The sequence below is a fragment of the Mus musculus genome, chromosome 6 (assembly GCF_000001635.26).
Source record: "Mus musculus strain C57BL/6J chromosome 6, GRCm38.p6 C57BL/6J".
Taxonomy (NCBI): Eukaryota; Metazoa; Chordata; class Mammalia; order Rodentia; family Muridae; genus Mus; species Mus musculus.
In genome coordinates this window covers 34,593,445-34,617,495 of record NC_000072.6, presented here as the reverse complement: position 1 = coordinate 34,617,495, position 24,051 = coordinate 34,593,445, and the positions used below count along the sequence as shown (strand labels likewise).

At 42.7% G+C, this 24,051-nt stretch overlaps 1 protein-coding gene across 7 annotated transcripts in view; it reads right to left on the bottom strand.

The window, feature by feature from the left end:
* The window catches only part of Cald1 (caldesmon 1), a 176,975-nt gene extending 157,974 nt beyond the window's left edge, over positions 1–19,001 (bottom strand). For 2 of the 7 annotated variants that reach the window (XM_017321316.2, XM_017321317.2), the window contains exon 1: positions 18,831–19,001. The gene's annotated coding sequence lies outside the window, so the exon portion shown is untranslated. The remainder of the gene's footprint in view (positions 1–18,830) is intronic. The other 5 variants (XM_017321320.2, XM_030255092.1, XM_006505348.4 and 2 more) reach the window with 4 other exon arrangements.
* Between the last annotated feature and the right edge of the window lie 5,050 nt (positions 19,002–24,051).

The following is a 24,051-nucleotide window of genomic DNA, read 5'->3' as shown; positions in this document are numbered from 1 at the left end:
CACTCTAAAAAAAAAAAGAAACCAAAATATCCATTTTTCTGAAGCTCAAATAATTTACTGCCCCACATTGTGTTTTAAAGAATTTCAAAAGAATAAATAAGAACATGTATGCAGGGGTTGGGGATTTAGCTCAGTAGAAGAGCCTTTGCCCAGCAAGCAAACAGCCCTGGGTTTGATACCCAGCCCTGAGGTCGGGGTGGAGCCTGTGCCCAGAAAAAGATGAATGGTTTGCTAGAAGTAAAGATAAACGGTATATATCAACTAAGATATATTGGTGGCTCATTGTAAGTAGTGACTCTTTTAGGTAGGTGGAAGGATTAATGGATGGATAGATGGATGGATAGATATGCCGGTAACTAACCTCTTGGATTTAAAAACAAAGCATAGAGATTACTAAACAATGACAGCTTACAGATGAATAGGACAGATTTAAAAGCTGGTAAAATCTGTGCTTTGTCATATTTTCTTGTTAAATTTTAAAAAAGAAACAACGCCAGCTATGGTGCTACATACCTGTCATTCTAACACTTAGGAGGATGAGGCAGGAGAACCTCATGTTTGAAGCTGGGCTGGGATGCACAGCAAGTTCCAGCCTAGTCCAGCCCAGCCAGGAGTTATTTAGTAAGACTATTTCTCTTAATAAATAAATGGGCATTTGAAGAAAAATAGGAATGGAATGTTCACACCTTAGTCAATTAAAGGAAGTAAATAAAAATAAGGAAAGGAAAAAAAAAACCAAGGAATCAGAGAATATCCAAGAAAAGAAGAACTAAAAAAATAGAAGTAAGACTAAATTACTTTGTATCTAAATAGTTTGAAAGTTTGCCTCTGTGGTGGACCACACTTATGCAGAAGCAGATGGAGCTCTGAGTTTGAGGCCAGCCTGGTCTACAGAGTGAGTTCCAGGACAGCCAGGGCTACACAGAGAAACCTTGACTTGAAAAACAAAAAGCAAAGCGAACAATTTGAAGTATTAGAAAAATACCTCTATACCATTTAATGAAGAAAAGGTTTAAAGTTAACAGGAATAGATTTGAATACAAGATAAACTGGAGTTGAAAGGGTTTAAGCAAATTATACATCATCAAGTGAAAATATTCATTTTTGTTTATTGTAAAAACAGCAAACTTAAAAAAACTCAACACATTTGTGTTAACTCATTTACTGATATAATATCTACTTTCTAGCAACCTGTTTATTTTGTCCAGAATTTTAAAATTCTCTTTTTGTGTGTAATTGTAGAAAGGCTTTGTCACTTACCTAAGGACTCCTCCTCCTCCTCCTCCTCCTCCTCCTCCCAATTCTGTCCATCTAAAGAACTTTTCTCATCATTAGTGTACCTCTGTTCTTATGTTCTGGTTTTTGTTGTTGCTTGGGTTTGATATTATTATTATTGCCCTCAGTCCTTTCCTATCAAATATCAAGAGACTTCACACATATTTATAAGGGATCTCTTGTTTTTCTTAATGAAGAAAGACACACATTAAATGCAGTGTCTGTCTAATACAACTCCCCCCCACCCCCCCGTACTCAAGCTGGAAGAGCTTTGCTTGATCATAGCTGTGATCTTCTTTACTAAGTTTCGTTCATACATATTGAATGGTACACTTTTTCACATTAGACTCCAGGTGAATCAAGGTCTCTTTATATAGCAGAAGGCCAGCCCGAATGGCACATGTTTGCTTTACCAAGCTCTGTAAAGTCGGGTGGTAATTTATATTGATTACATAAGAAGAAACTCCATCCCTGGTACAACATGTTCTTTCAGCGGCAGAACCACACCTGTAGAAATGCTAACTCACATCTGGTTCCATAAATCTGTTCTTTCTGATTCTCTGGGGAGATATTTTTATGTAAACTATATAGCTACATGTGGAACAGAAAAGACCAAAACAGATGTGCCAGACCCAGTAACCATTCCCACCCCAGACCTGAGCTCTTATTTCCCTTCCCTGACTCTGATGGCCTCCTGTTTGAGAGTTGGCTCAATCCCCCTCTTAGGAAAGGTGTCTCTCACCTTTTTACTAAGGCCAAACTAGTTATTTCAGCATCCCGATACTGTTACTATTAGATTTAGGAAAGGTTTCTTAGTTAAGAATATTGTTTGACTTATTGATGAGTAGATCTCCCCAACAGTTAAGGTATGGATACAAAGACACATTTCCTCATCTTAGCATAGGTTCATCTTTATTCAGGCGCCTACACACATTGGGTTCCATCTCTACACAGTATCGATTCAAGTATTGCAAATGAAGTAACTGATCCCTTGAAGGTAGCTCATTTGTATCCAACATCTGAACCACACTTAGTTTTTTCTTCTCCTTCCACAAGTGATCTGTCAGTGGAAACAAAGATTAAAGGAGCGCCTTGAAGTAAAGCACAGCAATGAGATTATGTTGGAGGCTAGAAACCCTGAACCAAACAACTTCAGAGTTAAGAGAGACCACACCTAGTTTAAGCCCTCTGCTATAAGGGCCAAACGTCACAAGCAGTCTAGTCACCCACCAATGCCACCAACTCGCTCAAAGGTATAAACAGGATTCAATGGATAGTTTCTGTTGTTAATTCACAGTCCAAAAACAATTTGAAAGATCAACATATGGATGGCTAACTTTGAAATACTTTCAAGAAAGCAAACACTTCTATGGCATATTTGTTAACAGTAGGTTCCTTTTTTTTTCTTAATGAAGCCTTGATTTCAAGATGTGACAAAACATGGATGCCCCACCCCGAGTACCCCCACTCCCTCTTCCTTCTTCACCACCAGCTAGCTCTTCTACCTCATTTCTTCTCTTAGTGTCCAACCTTTCACAAGTAACATTCTGATGTCATACAAACGTGAAGAGTGAAACTTAAACAGCTCAGCCAAGTCCACCTTTCACGCTGATGTTTTGGTCTCCAACTGTGCGGGAAGAGGGTGATGCAGGGGTGTGCGTGTGTGTGGTCCTGGGATGGTTAGTCTCAGTTGTGGAAAAGAGTACTGGTGTCTTGCAACAGGATGGAGCAGGCAGAGGAATCTGCTGGTGGTCTCAAGGTAACCAAAGACCAGAGGAGACCTAGGGCATTTCAGGTGGAAATCCCTCAAGAAAATGGCTTGGGCAGCAAACATTTGTTCAAGAAAGGGGTTGTCTTGTGTGGCTTTCACTTGTGTGTTAGGGTTCTAACAATAGCTCCACAATGAAAATGTTTAAATTTTTCCACTTAAAACAAAAAACAAAACAAAACAAAACAAAACAAAAAAACACCACACACACATTGATCCAAGGGCCTTGAAAAACAAAGTAAACTGAATAAAAACTAAGATCCATATAGAGTATGGTGTTTCATTAGTAATACTGTAATAGTATCATTTCATTATTTGTTATAAATATAGCATACTAAAGTTAACAATGGATGGAGTTCGGTGCAGGGTATGAGAACTCTGTAATATTCTTGCAACTGAAAACCTAAACATATTTCAAAATAAAATTTTATTTAAAGAATAATAAAAAGACCTACCCATATGATTGCTTATGTGAACTTAACCCCAAACACATTCACTGTTTTCCAACATGCTTGTATTCTATATTTTTAGAGTATTTAAAAAACCCGAATGAAATCCGCCATAAGATATTAAAATCACAGCAACTGCCAAGTGTGAGAATAATTCGCATATGTGGCCTCATGTGTCAGAACTTCAAATGCAGATGAAAGACTGAGTGCAGCAAGACTCTGAAGATTTTATTGTTGTTCACTGTGTACATTGGACACATACAAAGCTTTAAGAGGAAGATACACACTGATGTTTGTGTTAGGGAAACATCGTGAATCAGATGCTAACCTGCCTTAACTGTCCCTTTGCAGCAGAGTTTCTTCCAAAGGTGATTGCTAATATGGTGTGTGTTTGCAGTGTCCATGTGCCCTTTCCCTTGTGTGTAAGCACACGGTTGTTCGGGTGCCCATGCGCAGAGGTACAACTGCACATAGAAGCCTGAAGTTGACATCTAAGGTCTCTCTTGACCTCCCTTCACTGAACCTGAAGCTTGCTCATTCTTGCTAGCCTGGCTTGCCCTGGATGATCCCAGTCTCCCCATCCTGAGCACTGGAATTCCTGGCAGAAGGCACATGGCACAGCCGCCTTGCATTTATGTGGGTACTGGGGATGCAAACTCTGCTCTTCACCCACACATGGCAAGTGCCTTGTCCACCGAGCGGCCTCTCTGGCCCACACCTGTCACCACTGATTGTTAAAGACAAGAGTAAAACCAGAACCTTAATGTTGTGTATGCATTGAATTATGTGCTTTGAATCAGCATATGGTAGGCTGTAAACACATGCAAGTCACGTGCCAACTAAAAAAACCAAAACGTAGGTATATAGAGGAAATGATCTTAGTATCAGCAGTGACAGTGTAACCCTCTGTGTTTTCTAGTTCTCTGTACTAAGCATGCGTTGCGTCTTTTTCACATTTTTTTAAACAGGTAGAAAGAAGAGAAGCCTGATCCTGGAGTAGGAGCCCCCCCCCCCCCGGCCCCCCAGACAAAGGAGTCTGCTGAAGCTGTCACATGTGGGATAGCTGCTGGAAACCTCAGATGTGGAATTTCAGTCCAAACTGAATTCTATTCGACTTACTCCCACCGCCCAAGCCACCCGGGGTCTTCAGATTACAAAGGGAAAAGGATAGAAAACCATGTCTGGGCTTGAAGACACCATGCTGCATGGAGTCTTTTGCTGTGAAAGCTCTTTGCTCCCTATGCGGGCATTACAGGGAAGGGTTAGGCTAAAGAACATTCACGGAGTCGGGTACAGAGAAGACAGGAGGGTCATACAGCTGTGGTGAGGAGGAAGGTCCTTACCCAATAGGCCATTACCTGGAACCTGAGCCCACTGCAAAATGTGAGCCCAGGCACCAAAAGCTTGACCTTGGCCAGGGACACCTTGAAAAGGAATTATCAGGGTGTAGCTACTCCCAGTGGAAAGAACAACTGCTGTATTTTTAACAGCAAGGGTAAAAGCCAAAATATGGAGAGACATGGACGTTTAATGAAATGGAAAAAAAAATAATAAAACAACCGCCAAACTCCTACCCTCCTCACTTCCTATTTGTACTAACACAGATGGGCAGGCAGCTCCAGGCTAGCTGATCCTATGTGGTCAGATCGCAGGCCGAGGGACAGACATTTCTATCCCACCAGCTCTACAGCTGCATACCATCCCTGGAGACTATGGGGAAGAGCTTTGTATCATCGATCTCCATACAAGGATATTTGTAAACAACATGACTAGAGCAGAAGGTGGCCCGATGGCCACAGGACATTTGCAACCATAATCTCAATGGGAGAAGAAATAGAAACCAGGAGGAGAGGACACCAGGGGGAAGAGTGGGAAGAGGTCTAGGAGGAAAGGAACAATTTCAACAGAACCCATTTCCTTCCTAAATTACCTTATCTTACTGCCTCCTTCATTCATTAATTTTAAGGATGCTTGATAAAAGAAGAGGAGGAGGAGGAGGAAGTTTTTTGGTCAAAATCTCCAAGTAAGTACCTAACAAATGAGAATGGCTCCGTGCAGCTGACATAGTTGTGGGCCATTGAGTACTTCAGACAGCTACTGACTGATTTTTCAGTAACTGATTTTTTCCAAGGACTCATGTTCTTGTTTCTCCCCTCCTAGCTACAGGGGAGCTTAGAATGTCCTTGGGCAACTGCAAGTCTAACATAGATCTTGACAATTGAAATGATTTTTCAGAACAATCTAGAAATTGCCCAGGACTGGTCACAAGTGGAATCCCATTTGAAGAGCTAGGCAGATGGTGTAGTTAGTAGACTGCTTCCTGTGTAAGCATGAGGAATTGAATGTGGGTGCCTGTTTCCTGTGTAAAGAGTCAAGCATAGCACCCCACACCTGTACGATCAGCACTGGGAGGGCAGAGACAGGTAGACCACTACAACTCCCAACATAGTTGAATCAGGGCACTCCATGTTCAGTAAGACACCCTGTCTTTAAAAAAAATTGTGGAGAGCAAACTGAAGAAGGTAACAGCTGTTGACCTCTGGCCTACACACACACACACACACACACACACACACACTTAGAGACTTAAGACTATTAAGTTTATTCTATATTTTTTGCCTTAAAAGTTTATTTCTACCCATGTTAAACCCACAGCAGTCATTGCACACACAGTTTTAAAAGGATAATCAATGTAGACCACTAGGACATAGTGAAAGCAATACAGTTAGCTTTGACTATATATTTTTCTATTTTTAGGCCATATATCATTATCATTTTCAACTCTAGTGTGCACATATGTACACATACAGAAAGTATGTCCTGTGAGAGCCAAGATACACATACATAATAACTGTACATGACAGCTCTAGGCACTTTTGCAGTGCAGGGACCGCTCTAACCCCAGAAGGTGTACAGACGAGTTGCAGCTCATAGGAGACCATAAGCAACTTGTCACATCGGTGCTCCACTCTCAAGTGGTATATATAGTGTAACTTTGACTCAAAAGGGAAAAAAAAACCCTAGAAAAAAATTACATTAAACAAACAAAAGCAAAAGGTTGTTCCACACAGTGGGGTGTGGGAGCCAGTAAGGGGTGCAGAGAGAGAGATGAGTTAGAATGGAAACGTGAAAGTCTCAGAATAGAAGTACTTTTAAAGAAAGACACAGAAACAGTGAGCAGTCAGAAGAGGAGAGGGGCTTAGGGAGGAGAGAACCTAAACTCTAAAGAGGATGACCCTCCCTCCCAGTGCGCCTGGGCACTCCCAGCCTGTGACTGCTATTCTAGGGAAGCTATTAATAGCTCTTCCTGTCCCCCAGTTTGGACGACAATTGGCACAGTCACCTCCTCGATAGTTCTGGCCTGAGCCAGAGGACTAATGGAAAGGATCGCAACTGGGACACACATGGAGAAGGAAGGGGAAGAGAGGCACGACGCAGCAGGAAACAAACCGGAAAAGGAGACAGGACACACAAACTATGAACTGTGGCAGAGCAAATGTAGATAAAGCGAAGAGGGCCAGCGAAAGCAGAGCGCGCAAGCATTTATCCTTTAAGCTTAAACAGTGAAGAGACAGGGGAAACGAAGACTCAAAGTGATTCATAACACAAATATGTGTAGGCTCCTAATATTTTCCCCTGTATTGACACGGTTACTGGCCGAGATCAGCCTTTGTAAATTTGACTGAAAAGAGTTCTTGCAGACTCCCCCACAGCCCCTGTGGTGGCTGTCTCCAGGCTGCTCCAGGGTAGCATCTCTCTCTCTCTCTCTCTCTCTCTCTCTCTCTCTCTCTCTCTCTTCCTTCCCCCCCCCCATCCCCGCCTTGGCTCAGCCTTCCCACCAGCCCCTCCCCCACCCCTGATGGCCGCATACCAGACTGTCTGCACTGTGGTTTCCCAGCCGTCCACAGATAGGCCACAGCGAGCGAAGCTGTGCCTCAGTGCGTCATTTCGGAGACCTTTTTTGACTTTTCACCAGATCAGAATTTCATATTGTGAAAGGCTGAAAAGTAAATCTCAAGGGCAAGTTCAAAAGGCCAAGCGACTTCTAGCAAAGCTGCCCCAGACCTAGAGGGACGGCAGAATCCCGTCAGCAGTAGGGTCTTCTGCAACTGGGCTTTCGGAACCCGTGCCGCATAGGTTTCTACCCCGATTTTGAGTTGGGGCATAGTCTGGGTTTAATTCATTCGTTGGGGCTCGAAGCCCTTCACCTCAAACGTTTGGGTCTTTACAGAGACTATCAAGTTAAAGGGCAGTCCAAAGCATGGGCTCCAATACAGTAAACTTTCTAAGAAAGGAGACGGGGACAGAGATGCAGGCGCGTACAGAGAACATGCCACAGGAACACGGACAGGACTATCTAGTTGTGAGGGAACAGGTAGAGCACAGCCTTCCTCACTGCAGTAGAAGGAACCAACCCCGGGGATGGCCTGGCCTTGGCCTTCTAACCTAGAACTGCGACAAAATTGGCTTCTGTTTGTAGTGCTCTGTTACGGTAGGTCTCAGAGATGAATACCCAGGTATAATCTGACCAAAGATGCATGTTAGGAGGAGTTGAAGGGACTGTTTAATCCGTCCCCCAACTTTCTCTGAGGAGACTATGTGTTATCTTAGAGTTATCTGGAATCGTGAGCCTTCTTCGCAGCAAGATTAGACCAGCTGATCTTGAACAGATAATTGTGCCTCAGTTTCTCCAATGAAATTGGCTACTAGACTTGCATTCTTAAGTTCTGATTGTGATTGATTATAAAGTTGAAGAGTGCTGGCACAAACGTGCTGAATTGTGGGGAGTGGGAGTGGCTACCAAGGCAAGGGGACCCTAACTTCAGCTGGGCAGAGGCAGAGCTCTCAACAGTCCATCCAGTTCTCATTGGGGGGTGGGGGGGCAAGGCAGGGTTTCTCTGTATAGCCCTGGATGTCCTGGAACTCACTTTGTAGACCAGGCTGACCTCGAACTCAGTCTTTTGAACATCTAAATTTGACACAAAGGAACACCTGAAACAGCTACAATCACCGAAACAGCTACAATGTTTGTCCAAGTCACAGAAACCTTCAGAACCTAATTCCAGGGTGTTTCCCTTTGGTCGGGCAGAGAACCCATTTGCTGACATCTTTGGGCTTCCAAGGACAGCCCACTTTTGGTTTCTTCCTAGTTGCTCCAGGTCCGCCTGCCTCTGAGCAGAGCAACTGACTTGAGTCAGTAGTGTAAGGCATGGTGTTTAGTTCTGCTTCCTTATATGGCAGGGAGTGACAGTGTGCTTGTCTGTCTAGCTGAACTGCAGTATGGCTCAATGACAAGTTCTAATGATTGCTTATGGAAACCTTGTGCTCTGGCTTCCTTCACTTTCCCAGGAAGACAGAACAGACAGCCATAGGGTTGGAATCAGGGAGTGGCACTGATTCCTGCTATGCCATTTGCCATTTATGTCACTTGGGGCCAGCTATTTAATTTACTTTGCTGTTCTCAGATGGCCTTTGCTGAAAAAGTTGTGACATACAGTGAGCCAGTAGGGTAATGGACAGATTGAAACTTCGTCCTAGAGCCCTAAGGCTTCAAGTCAATCATCCCAGTGCTCTCTCTCTCTCTCTCTCTCTCTCTCTCTCTCTCTCTCTTAACCCCCACCTCCTCATCTTCCTCCTCCCTCCCCTTCTTCGTTTTCTTTCCATTTCCCATTCCAGGTCTAAATTATTGAAAAAAATTCTATCTATCTATAAAAAAAAATAAAAACCACATAGCCTTAGGAACAATAAAAACCCTTTAACCATATTACATAATGAATTCTTCAACTATAAAAGGCAGCTCCAGGCCCATTTATAAGGGTAAAGGAAATGGGTCAGGTGAAGACGATCGTGGAGGCTGTCTTCTGCAAAGCAGGGAGATCCATGCTTCAGAGACAGCCCCAGTTAGAATGCACGCTTGCCAACCTGAATCAGGATGTCCTAAAACTTGTATCTACTGGTCTTTGTCTTCCTTCCTGGAAAGCCCAAACATTAAAGAAATCAACCCTGTTCCTCCCATCTACATGGAGGTCAAGGAGAAGCAATATGAGGAAGTGTGTGGCAAAGAGTAGGGGTTAGAAAGAGAGTCACATGCCTGCAGAGAGCCTCCGTGGGCAAGCACAATAGATTACCAATAACGTGTAGTATTGTATATAGTATCAACCATGTTCAATGTAGTTTGTAATTAGTACTTCTAACATCACATGCGCTTTCATTGGATAGACTCAGCAGATAAAACTGACCATCAGAGGTCAAATAATAGCAGAATATAGTGAGCTAATTAGGAAGGGGTGGATTTTTTTAATATAATATTTTAATATTATATACAGAATAATGAGCTTATATGGTCAGTTTAAAAATACTGGTCATATTTTACAACTAGTTCTCAAAATTCTTGAAAGTTTAACTTTCCAATTTGGGGAGCTACTCTGAACTTGGAAAGAGAGGATAGTGACAGAGAGAGGGCATGCTGGGTACAACGGGAGGAGCTAATCCTTTTTAGCTTCTCTTCCGAAAGCTCTGCCCCGCCCCTGCCCGCCCACCCCACCCCACCCCACCCCACCCCACCCCACCCCACCCCATGCGCACACCGGAAGTACCTGCTCTTGTAAAGCAAACATCTTTCGTGCAAAAACAGAAACTGATCCTAGCTATCTCTTTTTCCGTTTTTTTTTTTTCAATTACATTTTTTAAAAAAAAACGTTTTATTTGTGTGGGGAAGGGGCACGCGTCATGGCGCATGTGTGGCGTTCAGCGGACTACTTGCTGAGTTGGTTTGACCTACCATGTGTATACTGGGAATTGAACTCAGGCTTTCAGGCTTGAGGGAAGTGTCTTTGCCCACTGTACCACCTCACCAGCCCAATCCTGGCAATCTTATTGGACCAGGCCAATCACATGAGAAATTATGCTGTAAAATCTTCAGTGAATGTTGTATGTGTATACCGTGCTCAGAATATGGTACAGTCTTTCTACTCCAAGCCACTGAATGCCAGAAGAGCCTTAAGGTGAACTTTCTGCCCTGCAAAAACAAACTTGTCCCTTGTTGCCCAACTGCTCCTAAAGGGGCCTCCTAAGAGAGCATCTAAACCAGGGGCTGTGCAAGTTCCAACTTTGGGGGAATTGGGGATGTGGAGTACAGGATGCAACTCATTCGGGATTTGTTATCCTTACCACAAAAAGGAAAGGAAGAAAGACATGAGAACAGACAGACAGACAGACACACACACACAGAAAGAGAGAGAGAAAGAGAGGGAGGGAGGAAGGGGGGGGAGAGAGAGAGAGAGAGAATAAACTTTTTTTTCTGCTAAGGGAACTAGCTGAAGTAACTGATCTTTAAAGTCGCTCAAAGACATAAATACTTATAAAGAGAAAAATTCTCAGAGTCGCCCCTCCCCCAAGGCCTAAATTCCACTTAGTAACAGTGGCTGGAATGAGACGTGGAAACACCATGAGAAATTTTATTCTTCCCACATTTCCAGTGCAAACTTTACAAAAGCAAACACTGGAAATCTCATCAGCAAGTTCGACCTTATGGGAGTGATAGTTTTGTGCTTAGCCAAAAAAAAAAAAAAAAAAAAAAAGGATAGAGGAAGATGGAGGAGTTTCAGATAAATACTTCAGCTCATTTCCAAAGAGGCTTGGCAAAATGGAGTATTTGGGATCCACAGCTGTAACTTTTAGGGGTGGGGTGGGGGTGGGGATCATCTAAACAAAAATAGGTTTCTGAGGAATAATGAACTCCATCATGTGCCATAAATTACTGTAAACACCAGTGACCAGAATTATTTCTGAGGCAGGATGTTTCATGAGAGCCTGGAAGAAGCTTTTACAAACTGCAGATGCCTGGACCCCACTCCAGCAAGACCTACTGAATTGGAAACCCCAGGGCTGGGTCAAAAGGCTCTGAAATTGAGTCTGGTTGCGAGGCTGCTTAAGAACCACGGATGCAGGCAGGCTGAACCTGTGAATCTCTGAAGTGGAGCATCTTCTCTTATTGGGAACTGCCTGGCACTTCAAAGCTGTGTGATCCAGAATCATCTCTGCCACTAACAAAGGACACGACCTTGGTCAACTCATGCATTGTTCTTCCACTCAAAAAATATTTACTGGGATTCTGCTGTGTGTGAGGCCAATAGACCACAGCAAACAGTAGACTGCTGTTGCCTGCTCTCTGCATCTTGTGACTAACACAACAGGTAAACCTTACTTAAAGGCACCTAACAGTACACATAATTTTAGTTGCTGGGGATGCCTAGACTTTTTTCTTTTATCTAGAAGATGAAAAGTAGATTGCTGATATTTATTTATCTTTCTGGGCTAGGGATCAAACTTAGGCCTTATGCATTCTAGGCAAGTGACACACCACTGCACTACATCCACAAGCCCAGATCCTTTATGTTTTTTTGTCCTTAAGATGCCCAAATTTCTTGATGTTCTTTCCTATGCACAATAGTAAATAGTACATGCCACAGGTCCAGGGATTGGGAAAATGAAATAAATAAATAATAAATAAATAAATACAAGTAGAAGTGACTATAAATTCAATTACTCCTTAATAATTTAGCTCCTCCTCCTCATAACATAGCTCTATAATTAGAAAAATGGTAGCACAACAATGTCCTGGGGAGAGATACCTTCTTACTCAGTTTACCAAAATCACTTCCTGTGTATATAGATAGATATGTTTATCTCTTTGCAACAACTTGTGGCCTCTCAGAGGTGGGGTCCGAAGGTTGGGAACCTAAAGATTGATGTGCCAAGCATACCTCTTCGGCAGCCAAGGCTCTTTCTGGGATCTTTGTCAACGGTAGTATTTTCTACCTGTGTGGACTTGGCCACAGCGTAGGAAATTATCGTAATGATGGGTAGAGTAGGTATGCACTCCCTCAGCTAAGTAATTTCCCAAAGTACTGGCATCTTAAAAATTCCACGAACTTTTACTCTCTTTAGACAGGTGCTTCCTCCCATCCCTGTATAGAGATGCTCCAAACACTAGAATGCATTCTTGAATGCAGCTCCATTTCCTTGTCCATCCCCACCTATCTAGTCCTTGTTTGTTTGACTCTTCTGACCTGGCCACTGATACTCATTCCTGAGTGTATATTTGTCGATGTTTATTTGAAGAGGGAGCCAGAATAGAGCAACGTGGTTGGAACTGAGAGACTGTATAGTGCATCTGTTCCCCTTCTTGATCACGAGAAGGTTTGGTGAACGAGAGGCAGAGAGGTAAGTATCACTTAGATCACAAATTCCATTGGCTACGAATATGTTAGCATAACGTATTTGGTTCACTAAAGACCTGTGATTAACCCTGAGATAAATGAGCTTTTGCGTTGTATGTTTGTGTAGTATGTGTGCAGGTTTGTGGCGGTGGCACGTGCACATGCATGCCCCTGCCAAGGACAAAGGAGCATGTCAAGTGTTCTCTGTCGTTGCTTTAGTTCTTTGAGGCAGGTGTCTCACTGAACCTGTAACCCTAGAGATTCCCCCAGCTCCTGCCTTCCACACTGCTTGGATTGCAGGTTCCTGGTTATGCTGGGAATTTAATCTCCTGCTGTACAGCAAGCACTTATACCAACTGAGGCATGTCCCTAGACACCTCATTTTTCTTTATTAAAATTGTCCAGTTGTTAATTTACCGACTTGGAGAGATTGCCCTCCTTCAGGGAAGGAGCCACAGCAAAGCACTGGTTTATACAAAGACACAAAACTTTTTGCCAACAACACACCTCATGATATTTTTCTCTAGAGTTTTTCAGTTACTAGTGGTGTCAACTTCAAGTTGACCTTTCTTGAGGTTGGCTCACCATGCCATACGAAGATGGTCATTAATATGAGTCCACCTTTGGATGTTTTTTTGCCTATCCACAAACTCGTTCGCATGAAAAATTCAAGTGAGAGCCATTGAGAGCTGTTGGTCATTCCGGATGTTTGTCTCTGCACCTAACTTTCTCTTCAACTGAAAGTAACCCTCCCTAGCTTTTCTTAATTCAAGGATGATCCCCAGATAGGGGCAGGGCAGCCGCCAGACTCATTGAGTAATACATTGAGTTCGCCAGAGTCTTCGACCATCTGCTCTGCTAAGGGACCTGAGCCAATCAAATGTCTTTTCCCCTGCTTTGACCTAAAGCACGCAAGGAATTTTCCAGGTGGTAGAACAGCTGCCTAGAGTAGCTGAGTTTACGTGAATTGGAACACAAAGCTGAGAGCCACAATTCCCTGCTGGCGTCCTTGACCCACCTGGATTTTAACCCCATCTTCTGTGGAACTGAGCCCTGTTTGGTTTCTGGATCTTGGACCCCTTTATTATTGCTCCTATATGTTATAGCCCTGCCTTTTTCCTTAAACCACTGGTCCCGATTCTGAGTCAATTCTCCCGTGCTTCACCACACTGCCTTGTTGAGGGAGATTCCAGTTTGGGAAAGTTTGTTCAGCTCTTTTCTTTCACTAGTTCTCCTTCTTTCTCTTACACTCAGTTGGCTGGAAGTCATGACAATGCTTACTTTGAATTATCCTTTCTGGCTGAGACTGGCCCTCAGGATTCCACCTTTGACAACTGGCTCTTGTCCCTATTGTCCCTTCACCTTGGTCCTGCCCGTAGGTGCCCTGTCATTGGCCCATTGGTGGAGCCTAACTAGTTCCCCAGCAAATTGTCTTGGGAGACAAGAGAGAGATGTCCTGTGTGGGCTTAAAGGGAGCCAATTATGTACTCTTGCTTAATATGTTCCTGTCCAAGTAAAATGATTTCCTGGTGGTCAAGTGCTTTCATCCGCATACTCACAGAGCCCTGCCAGAAGCCCCAGGAGACAAGATGTAAACAGTAACAAGCAACGGTCATTGTGGCATACGTGTGAAAAAAAAACACATACAAACATGCATGAAGATGAGCACTTAGGAAGAACACCCAATTTGCAAAGTCCAACTGTTCTTCACTGCTGCTTAGCGACCCTTTCATTAATCCTCTATCTTCTCTTGGGTACTTGCAAACAGCCATTTCTGAATTTTTCTAACCCCAGTAAACTTCCTATTGAAAACGACTTCTTCCCTGGATACGGGTCTCCTGTCGCCTTTTCCTTGGAATGGGAACACACTCTTCCTACATATCCCTACGCTCAGAGCCATTTTCTTACACCAGGTCTGAAAAACAAGAGGCACTCCTGAGCTGGGTATAGAGGTCCATATCTGTAACCCCAGTACTCATTTGGGAAGCTGAGGCAGGAGGTTTGTGAGTTTCTAAGCAGACTAGATGAGCTAGCACAAAACGCTATCTGAAGTTATCTCTCTGTCTCTCTCTGTCTCTCTGTCTCTCTCTGTCTCTCTCTGTCTCTCTCTCTCTGTCTCTCTGTCTCTGTCTCTCTCTCTCTCTCTCTCTCTCTCTCTCTCTCTCTCTCTCTCTCTCTCTCTCTCTCCCCGTTTGAAGACAACTGGCTGTGCCCTCTTCTGCTTGACACTCGATGCTGTCTGGTTCTCATCCTACAGCTGAGCTCCTGGTGACTTCCAACTCAGGGAATTTAAGAAAGCTCCACGTCTGCTTAGGAGATGGAGGAGCTGAACATGTAAGGCATAAGGGTGGCACTGGGCTTTCGTTAAAATTGAGAATACTAAACAATGAGGCCAGCAGAGGAGAGAGGCACAGCTCCTGGAGAAATCTGGTCTCAATAAGGGCAGAAACCCCAACCAGGTGCAGCTGGTTACCTCATCCTGCCTACAAGGCCCAGGCATGACAGGCTGGGATTAATTCCATCCTTTTGGCTAGAGGCAAAGAAGCCACCTCATTTGCTAAGGCCTGTCTGTTGTCAGCACTTTGTCACTGGTCTGTCCACCTGGCTTCTTACATTCCCTGGTTCCTGGATACTGCTCTGCTCCACAGATAGCCTACCCTGTTCTGCCTTCTGCTATCTGTCTCCTCCCTAGTCTCTGATCTACAAAGCCGAATTTCAGATGGCCTTGGGGGTAGACCAGTTTCTTAAGGTTCTAGGATCAAGGTCCTAGAAAGTACTGTGTAAGATGTCTTAAATAGGAGGAAAGAGGAGAGATCTTCAGGGAAGACAAGAAATGATGGTGACCACCACCCAGAGTTAGCATAACAGTCATAAGATTCAAACTGAAAGCAGTTTAGGCTCTATGGGCCTACTGGGAGAAGAGACAAAACCTAAACCTGTCATCTCGTTTAGACATCTTAACCACTGTGAGATGGAAGCGAGGCGTGCTGATTGCCATGCTAGGAGAGGCCAAAGAGTTGATAGCATCCTTAAAGGTCAGGGTTATTTAAGCAAAGGAGACAAAACTAGAATCAAGCTCTCACTTTGGAGCTCATGAGTTAAGCCTCAACTAAGAGTATCTCTTTAAACTGAGCGGCTCCCCCAGCCTCCAAGCATCTAGATGGGCTTGACAGATGAAGGGCTTTCTTTTTTCTTTTTCTTTTTCTTTTTCTTTTTCTTTTTCTTTTTCTTTTTCTTTTTTTCTTTTTCTTTTTCTCTTTTCTTTTCTTTTCTTTCTTTTCTTTTTTTTTTTTTTTTTTTTTTTTTTTTTCAAGACAGGGTTTCTTTGTGTATCCCTGGCTGTCCTGGAACTCACTTTGTAGACCAGGCTGGCCTCAAACTCAGAAATCTGTCTGCCTCTGCCTCCCAAGTGCTGGGATTACAGGCAGTGTGCTACCACGTCCCAGCAGGACTTTCTGTTAAGAAGCTAATGGTGCTATTTTGGGGCTCTGAGAGATTTACCCAGAAAACGCCTCCTTAAAGTTTGAAGATCCTTTTGGCAGCATCTCCCTAACCTCCTTCCCAGGCCTACCATGTCATTTGCATTCCGAATTGTCAGCATTTCGAGCCTCCCCCCTCCCCCCCATCCCCAACCATGGCCTCACCCCACCACATTTCCAAGCCATGTGACAGACACCAGGCAGATGGGGAGCTGGCAAAACCCTTCTCACGTTCATCTCTAAGTCACTTCTCATCTCACTGAAGAGTGACTAACCAGTAATCAACTACCATGAATGACAAGTGGACAGGACTGTGTGAGTTTTCAAGAAAAGGCTTACACCCAAGCTAGACTCTGGAACCACTCTATGGCACGCCTCTAAACCAACCTATTCTACATGCAGAGAACAGACAAGGCTTGGGACTAGTGAGGAGCCAAGGAGAATGGGAATAGTCCCAATTGTCAGGAAATCCATTCAGGTGTCTCCTTTAAGCCCTTGACTATGAAATCACAACCTGTCTCTTCATCTTCTCTCTCTCTCTCTCTCTCTCTCTCTCTCTCTCTCTCTCTCTCTCTCTGAGGTGTAAAAATAAATCACATGCCTAATGCAATCTTCAATTTGGATGCTTTAAACTGCACATTCTGTTGCCTTTCAAAAATGCTAACAACCCCACACTTAGCCTGTAAACTGGTTAAGTACATACATTCTTCACGTGTTCTAAGATCTATTCTTTTCTGCAATTCTTTTTTCACCCAGAGCTTCTCCTATGTTTTTCATTAGATGGTTTTAATGGAATCAAAGTTCCCAGGCTGTGGCTTCACAGAGCTCAACTTACCTCCCTATTAGGGGAAAGCTCTCCCAGATTGTTCTTCACCGGGAGAAAGTAGCATCAAGAACTGCCTGACAGTCACCATGAACTGAAGCCCCTCACTCTGTGTTAGGAGAACACACTCGGTATTATTCCAGAAAATGTTATTTTGTAGTGATTGGGGGTGGGGAGCATGTGAGGGGGATGGGAGAAACTGGTCATAGAGAAAATGAACTTTCAGCCACTCCAGGATGTTGGCTTCAAAGTGGAATTTATCCTCAAATCCAAGATTATAGATTTCCTTCCAAACTGCATTCCCTTCGTGGTTTAGAGAATACTTGAGAAAGAAATTGCTTTCCATGTTTTCATTGACATTAACCCCACCACCACCACCACCCCCCCGTACAAAGTTTGGAACTTGATGTCTTTGGAGGAGGGACAGTAGTCGAGCAGAGCAAACGATTGCCTGCAGCCTTCCCCTCACACTTACACACTTCCTCAGAGACATTCCAGGGAAAGAAACTCACAGGGCAGTCTGTTCTCACGTGTCACTTCTCAAGAAATCCCCACCCTTCTAAACACAAGGATTCCTTAGCAAGTCCCAACCTCAAGGCATCGCAGTCTATGGCAAACATAAATGGAAGCAGCCACCTGGGAACGCTAGAGCTTACTATGAGTATTATTATTTAACTGCTCAGACTTACTCTTCTTCTGCAGGGCACCTTGTCTTCAGTAAGTTCTAGTTCTCGTGTCTGGTTTTGCCTAACACTAAGGGACTGTGCTGCTTCCATTTACAGCCCCACGCGCAGAGCCTCGTTGCCAGCAGGGATCTGGGAATACCAAGCTCTTTGCTCTCTGTTTCTGACCATGGATTGCCATGGCACTGAAATTCCCCCACCCTTTACAATCGGCTCTTTCTAAAAGGAATTACCGACTACTACCAACTTGCGCTACTGACTGAGATGCCCAAATACGTCTGTTTGGAAATAAGAGCTCCTTTCCTTCCTTTCTGGAACGTTCCTCCAGCTCCTATCTTTTCAGACCCTCGGGGGGCATACTTTCCAACAGAAATGAAGATTTCTCAAGAAATATTTTGGTAGGCAGTTACCCATGATTTCTACACACACGCCCACTCATGCACACATTCTCTTGCTGCTCCGGTTTATAGAAAACAAACAGGGCAGGCATCTTCTATTTCAGCAAATAACAGATGAGCGGCACTCGCTGAGTTGGTGCTAGTGGTAGAACTCTGACCTTATTTCTTTACATCTCTGAAATCCCACTTCTAAAATCCTGGTAGCAGAGTAAGAGGAACCCATTACTTAGCTTAAAATTAGCTTAAAACAAAAACCCAAACCCACAACAAAACAAAACAAACATTCTTTGTCTTAACAACGTAAAAAGCCGTTGATGTTATTTTTTTAATTAAAACCTGAATCCTCTTTAAATGTCTGCTGACCAAAGATGGGAAAGAAACTGCTAAAGGGACAGAATCCTCTCACAGCTGCTGGCCTGAGGATTCCGGGTACAGACCACATCCCCCTTGGAACAAAAGCGCATCCTGGGCAAACGCGCTGGTGCTCCCTGATCCTGTCACCAGGAGATGACACCGTTTGTGCCATCTCTATAAACAAAACTTGAAGTTTCATCACATTGACCTTCTGGGAACAGGTCAGGAAGTCCAGGCGCTGGCTTTGAGAATTTACGTGGTCTGTTGCCTGCCTTGAAAGATTTTGCATATCCAGCAGCCTTAGCCAGGAATGTTGCCTGAAACCTGTAGAGCAGCCCCAGCTTCCCTGAAGGCGGAGAAAGAAAGACTTTGTCTCTTACCTCTAGGGCAGCAACTTCTTCCCAAGGAGGGATGTCCTGCTGTCTGAAAGCAGGGATTCCTTTAAGCAACCCAGCAAGAGAGCAAGCAGGCAGGCAGGCAGGCAGGCAGCCTAATGCACACTGCTCTATTCAATAAAACTGCAGACCGCCCTTCCTTGGCCCCTCCCAGAAGTCCATGCTAAGTGAACACATACCCCCTATGTTTACAGTCAGCAGGCGGTGGTATGCATTGTCCTGTAGTTTTTCTAATAGGCAGCCAATGACGACACCCTAGCCAAGGTGATGCTGTCTGCCCGTGCAGATGCCTGTCATTCCCTAGGCATGCTCAGGATATCACTCATCAGAAAAACCAAGTCCTAAAAAGCTTGAAACCGTGAGCAGGCTGCCAAAACCAGCCGGCTCCATGCCCTTTTTTGGTTATCCTAAGCAGGGCCTCCTGGAAGCAGATCCATTGTCAGGAACAATCATAAGAAACGTTAATCTTGGAGAAAGAGGCTGTCTTGTAGAACACAAATAGAGCTTTAAAAAGAAAGTACAGTCCACGAGACAATAAGTGGACAGTTAGACACACTTACAGGGGTGAGGCTGGGGGTGGGAGGAGACATTTTAGTCGAAGAAGCCGTAATAGTGTATTTCTTTGCAAAGCAGTTTCATTATAAAAATAAATTTACATTATTATACGAGTTAAAAATCTGAAGTGGATAAGAAGCAGGGCGGCTGGCTGCACAGGCTAAGTTCTAGCCTAGAATATGTCTATGTGTGTTATGGGAACAACTGACAAAAAGTATAAATAAAATGTATCAGTCTTTTTAGTACATAATGTTGGCCAGGAAAAAAAAAAAAGGTGAGGCCAGAAGCTAGCAGATAGAGTCCTAGGCTTAAGAGAGAGCTTTATTGGCATTTCCTACCAACACCCATCTTCCTTTCTTTCTTCTGTCTTGGCAACAAGGAGATTGTACTAGAAATGTGTAAAAACAAATGTGCAGAGAAGGACATAGAGAGATCCAGGACCTGCTTTGGGGCAGGTATAGATAGACACATATGCTCTCACAGGTGACACAGATGTCCTAGAACATTCTAGAAAGCCAGTGATAGGGGAGCCCTGAAAGATGCTGAGTTACAATGCAGGTCACTGGCCCACACATGCATCCAATTGTGGTCTTGTAGTCTTTGGAACTCATTCAGTCGGTACTTAGCTTTTAAAAAAAATGGAATACTTACTGTTTGTCAGACCTGGGGCTTAGCACGAAATCCATGTTTCATTACTGATACTGTCTCATCACCGACCAAGAAGTTTTAAATATTTCCCCTGGCTAATTACAAGTCCAGAAGCTTAATCAACACATGCAGTCTGACTGAAAAAGCCTTTCTCTATTAATGATGATCTGACAAAGAAGCTGTCTCTATTCAGGAAACAGCCCCCGCCCTTTGTGCTTCCTTGAGAATGCTTGGGAAGCAGTCGGTCCACATGGGTGAGTTTCTTCTCCAGCCCCCAGTTATTAACCAGTCACCCAGAAGTGTCTACATGGACCCCCTACACTTCTTAGGGAGGTAACTTACCTCCTCTGTGTTTCTTGCTTTCTTCTACTAAACAGCTCTAAAAAAAAGTTACAGCAAAGACTACAGGGTCCAGGGAGAGTTGGACTTAAAGCATCCTTGAACCAGAACTGAGAGAGTACTTTCCCAGACACACAAGATAAATAACTTGTTGGTGGGAACCACACTGTTAATGTTGCATTTCAAGTTCACTGTAGCTCAACCAGGTGAGCACAGCCATGTTCAAAATTGTTCTTTTGGGAAACCTCTTTCTGATCCCAGATAAATGATTTGAAAATAAACTTTTTGGATCATAGCCAGTTTGGCAGCTGGGGAAACCCTGTATCTGGCTGGACAGGTTGAAAGACAGAGTCAAGCTTCTTAGTCTGGCAAAAGACTGAACTTGAAGACAATAGCAGACAGACATGAGTTTCTGCAAACATCTCAATCATATCGATACGACCTCTGCCCAGGGATTTTTCTGGGTGCATGAACTCAAGGCTGGATTAGGGAGGGCTGTGTGAAAGGGCTATTATCCACAACTGGGGCAGAAGGCAGCCTGAGCAACATACTCTCCACTTACACCAGGGATGCCTCTTGAGTGACCGGCAGCAGGGCGACATTTTGTAGTCCATGAGGATTATATTTTGTTGTTGTCTTTATGGTTTTCTTTTTAAGGACCAGCTTTCCAGAGGAAAGAGAAGTTGTGCTATGACAGGGGGAAATACTATCAACAGGAAACATGGAAGGGATGAACGAGCTGTGTGGTTTATAGAAGATAAATAGCCGAATGTTTTGGGTTATGCCTTTTGGGGGAAAGAAGTAGGCTTCTCTAGATAAATTCTAGACATTTCATATATGCAGTATAGCACATGGAGAGCCATGAAGCTCACTTTACATATCTGTAGTAGAACTGCTGTAGACGAACTATAGATTCAACACATGTTATATAAATACATCACGATAGAGAAAACAATCTTTCTTTGTCATTAAAAGAAAACAGAAATGTTAAAAAGAAAAGTGATGAAGAAACATGTTTATATGTTGCCTAATTTCTTCCATGGGAATTTCACTTCCATTGTATTTAATTTTTCCAATTTATACATTTGTGTGTATATATAAATGTATGTATACACACACACACACAGAGTTTATATAGGACATTCCTGTGGAATATATTTCCCAATGGTATCATCCCAGATACAGAACAGCTTGTCTATCACAGGACTTAGTCAACCATAATGGATGTAAAGAGACTTTTAGAAACATTTTCATGACTCCTTATACATTCTTTTCTTCTTTGGTTCCTAGAGCTTGCTGTCAAATTGATCAGCATCTGTAACTATATTTTGTTTGTGGTTTGACTTTGAAAAGTAAAAGCAGGCTGTGTTTTTTGTTTTTTCATTCAAAACAGGAATCTACTCCCTTTAGTTCATAAAAAAAATAGACAAGATTTTAATTTATAAGAAATATACTTTATTGAACAGACAAGAATTTTTTTTTAAGGCTGAATACTCCTTCCCACATTCTTTTGGTCAAATGAAATCTTTCCAGACTCCCAAGCTTATAAAATTAGAGTCTTGTCATAGAAATTAAATCACAAAGTGTACACACAAAGTACACGCAGAGATATATCCTCAAAAGGACAGAGAGTGGAAATTTAGAGTGGCTAACTGCACTTACAAAATTAACGTTGAAAAAGTATCAAATTTCACCCAATAGTATAAAAGACAGTGAATGCAGAAGGGGTCCAAAATCCGAAGTGTTTAAAAAGGAAAATCATTAATATTTATTTGTAGAAAAATGTAAATAAATTAATAATTATTCATAGAAAATTTCTAAGAAAACTGAGAATAAAATCTTTATGAACACCCTAAGAGACATCTATCAGTAATATATACAGCATATCATGTTTCATGAGGGCATGTTAAAAGTGACTCCATTACAACTACTAAAAGGACAAGAATCACCACTGTCCCTTTTATGAAAGAGAAGAGTGAGCCATTGGGGTAGTGTAAAACAAAACAAAACAAAACAAAACAAAACAAAACAAAACAAAACAAAAAAACAAAATCAGGTCTCATTTGCTGTAATAAGGTTATTTGTGTAGAAAATGGAAGAGAATCATTCTAGTCTACATTCTGTTGCCTTGATAAAACGTGGACAAAAGCAGGGAGGAAAGGGCATAATTAGTTTAGAGTTTATAGGACATCACACAGGGAATCCAGGGCTGGAAAGAACAGGAACCTGAAGGCAGGAATTGAAGCCAAGACCACAATGGAATGCTGCTTACCTGCTTGCTAAACTACCCTGGTTATACAGTCCAGGCCCACCTCCTACCTAGGGATGGCACCCCTACAGTGGGCTAGGCCCTCCTCCATCAATCAATCATGTCCACAGACATGCCTTTGAATCAATCTGATAGAAGCAATTCTTCTATTGAGATTCCCTCTTCCCAGGTATGTCAAATTGACAACCAAGATTATCTACCACAAGATCTTCAAATTTATCATTGATAAAAAGAACTTAGCAAAATTCAGGGCACAAGAATCTAGAGCACCCATAACCAGCCAGCTCTAATTTTTTAAAATGGGAAAACATGCTGTTTGTATAGTATATGTTATCCTGGATTAATGTAGTTAAATACATAAAAAATGCATTTAAAAGTTCCCAAAACTAATTTAATGCCATAAAACACACATATTAAGCTGGACACTTTAGTCCCAGAACTTGGGAAGCAGAGGCAGATGATCTTTGTGAGTTCAAGGCCAGCCTGATTTACATAACTGAGACCAGCCAAGGTTACATAGTAAAAACTCGTCCCAGAAACAAAACAGAAAGCAGCAAACACTTACAAACAACAAATGGTAATACAGACCATTTTCACAAATGACAAACCTCAAAGTTGTAATGATATAAAAATATAATTAACTTCGCCAATTAAATTCCCAAATGATATATTTTATAAAAATGTAACAAAATAATAGCAAATCTGAAAAGCAGAGATCTCAGAATCACCAATGTGATCGTCACAGAGTGGTTCCAGTTAAAGTGGGTCCTACAGGCATGAAACTAGGCAAACAACTTAATAGAATAAAGTAGAAAACCTATATGCAGACCCAAGGACACATGCAAAAAACAGTAATAGAAGTATTGAAATCAGATGAGAAACAGCTAATATATGAAATGTGAGATCTCAATTATGCAGGCACAATAAATTTGTATGCAAAATTTTTACCCTACACTACAATAAACTGGGTAAACAATGAAACTGGAGATGGTGAGGAAAAATGATAGGTGAATTCTATTTTAACAGAATATGAAACATAATAAACAACACACAAATGAAGAAACTGATATATGAGGAGACATGGTTAAACATGGCTAACTGGATGAGCAGCACTTACATATTTATGCTTCTTCTCTCAGCCTGACCTACCCCCCCCCCTCAAAAAAAAGGATAGGAAAGAAGTAAAGATCATAAATAAATCCTATGAGGCAAATGGAAAGGAACTAGCAGAGAGCCAGGTTCCAGCCAAATTTTGGAATATGGAAAATGGACAGGTGGTTGGTAATTGCTTTAACAGTAGAAAGACGGAAATCTGGCACTGTAAATTGGTAGGTCAATGAAAAGATGCCAATTTGAGCCTGAGAATCAGAATTCTGTAGTCCCAGGAATCTCTGA